This window comes from Habropoda laboriosa, unplaced genomic scaffold, assembly GCF_001263275.1.
Source record: "Habropoda laboriosa isolate 0110345459 unplaced genomic scaffold, ASM126327v1 scaffold123, whole genome shotgun sequence".
Taxonomy (NCBI): domain Eukaryota; kingdom Metazoa; phylum Arthropoda; class Insecta; order Hymenoptera; family Apidae; genus Habropoda; species Habropoda laboriosa.
Genome location: NW_017100236.1, coordinates 490,619 through 493,265, shown reverse-complemented (window position 1 = coordinate 493,265; position 2,647 = coordinate 490,619).

The window sequence follows — 2,647 nt, the reverse complement described above, 5'->3', positions numbered from 1 at the left end:
AAGAGGAGAAAAACGAGACGTGGAATAATCGATCTCGGAGGGAGAAGAGGAGGACAGGCGAAAAAACCAAAAGAGAGCCTGCTGATGCTGCATTTGGTTCACTGTTTAAAAACGAAACGTATACCTATCTCATGAAGAACGACAAAGAGTGGTTATGCGTAAGGAAGAAGGAGCATCTCGATACTCGACCTTCGAGAGGATTTTTTTCTCCTTCTCTTCCTTCTTCTTTCCTTATTTTTCTCTTCTTCCTCTTCTTCTTCTTATTTCGTTGGCCTCTTTGCTTTTTGTAGAAAGCAGCTGGTTACCCCAAAAGAAGGAGATCATTGGAAATTAATAGGCCTTTCTATATAGAGTGACCGCACAGAAGGGAGGCGATCTCTGGTGTAACGGGTGGAAAGGATGCGTGTATGTGCCAGAGAGATGCTTCTTCTTTTCTCATCGGTGACTCTGGAGAATGTGAACAGTTCTAGAGGTAAAAAAGTAACCAAAAGAATTTTTGCGGTACAGCTGTGGATGCAGTACCTACAGCATGCTCCTGTCTCGAGTTATTTTACTTGGACACTCTTCCTTTCCTTTTTCTTTTTTTTTTTTTTGGATTCGGGAGTCATCTTCTTTGTTTTAAGGTGTTCCTTTGTTGCATGTACCTGTAACGTGTTAACAAGACGACAAGGGTGAATTATGACACTCAAGGTGGCCGGTGGAATCGGACTGATCGGTTGTTCACAGCGTCGCCGATGTTCCTTTCAGCATCTGAAACACCCTCTAGTAAAGGAATAACAATTAACCAACACATTCTCCCCACTTTCTGTCTCTCCCTCCTCTTTTCTCATTTCTCTCTTTTTCTATTTCTCTGTCTTTCTTTCTTTCTCCATTGCCCTATTTTTCTATCTTTTTCCATTTATCTCTCTCCACAACCCTCATCATCGCGAGATGAGGGATCATTCACCGGAATCAACCAAAATTTTCTTACTTAAAGATTCTCCACGTTGAATCTTATCTCACCAAATTTACATCCACAATAGCCACTAAGTAGTAACCATTTAAAGATTCTTCGCTAATTCATCCATCCGACCGACGAAACTCAGTTAAAAAAGATCTCCTAAAATTCCACATGTGTCTGTGGTTGATGGCGATGTTTGGTAACTTCCATCCAAAAATAACGAATTCGAAATGTATTCGAAAGGCGGTCGACATGTCAGTCGCATTCCAGAAGAGCCACGGGACAACGTATACGTTCAGGAGTTTTTCGTGGGGAACCGGGTGAGTTTTGGTCACACGGTGAACGCGTACGCCTGGAAGCCACATTTCGAAGAGAGAAAAATAGCCATCACGAATCTGCTGGAACACGTGGATTTCAGAGTGAAACGACTCACCATTATTCCATCGAATAGGGACAGAAGAGTCGTGGAACGGTCATTGTCGATGTCACAATGCTTCCTTTATGCTGGACGAGAAACAAGATTCAACCGTGAGCAATGATCGCGAGTCTTTTGAACTTTTCCTACGGTACCAGGGATTCTTAAAATGGCAGTTTGTCATCCATTTCGCTACCGGCAACTGGGATGACAAAATATTCAGACAATTGTATCGGTTAAGGAGATTTTAATGAGGATGGTACAGAAATGTTCTTTTCAAAGCTAAAAGAAACAGCTTTAATAGGGGAGATCGGGGCCAAACGAGAATTGATATACTTAATAATATAATTATTCTCTTCGTTATTGACTAATTTATTGCTAAATCTATTGTACTTTAAGATTTCAAGCTAAGTTGGGGTAAGCTTTATAATGAAACAAAGTACAATTTTATTAAGGTTCAGATCAACAAAAGTATCTTTAAAAGAAAACTACAACCGTACAGGGTGATTCACCCAACTTGACGACCTGAAATTGCTCTTTTATCATTTTAAAGTTACAACCATCGTAACAACGTACCCCCGGTCTCCCCTATGCAATTTCTGACAATTCCAAAAAATCATTAAGACAATAAAAACACTTTAGAAATTAAGCAACTCTATCAAGAAAAAGAAATTTTTTTCTGATAACGTTACGAACGATAAGAAAGTATAGAACTGTTGTTTCTAAATTCAAAATTATTCTAGCTTTGAAATTCAAAAAATCATTTAGGTGGTAAGAACACTTTAGAAGAATTTTCTTTTATCATACTGCAGAGTTGTTTTTAATAAAAACGAAATTTTGAAAATTCGTGAATATTTTGGTCACGAAAATTGTTCAATACCCTTAGAAATTGTGGACTTTGATTTAGGTATTCTCACCGTATGCACCGAAACCTTCTGTGTGACGAGCCAGCAAGGTAGAGAAAAGAGGAAATTGACGTATATAAAGCAGGTGTATCTTTGGAATAATTTAAAAAATCACGGAACCAAATGAGAAAGGTCGATCGTTTGTGCGGTGTGGTTGATTGAAGCTACAACGAAAGCCACGAGCATCGTTTTTACCATAACAATGCACGGTTCGTCATAGCCATAAGCGCGCGTATTGTTCCACGGTTTCCCACATGCGGCTCCTACGTGACGCGAATTCATCGCGTTAATGGCACCGCGTAAACCGCCAACGAATCTCGCCACCACGGCCCGCGGTGATTTATCGTCAACATGGACAAAGTCTTCTCCCATCGAGTCACCTGGAAA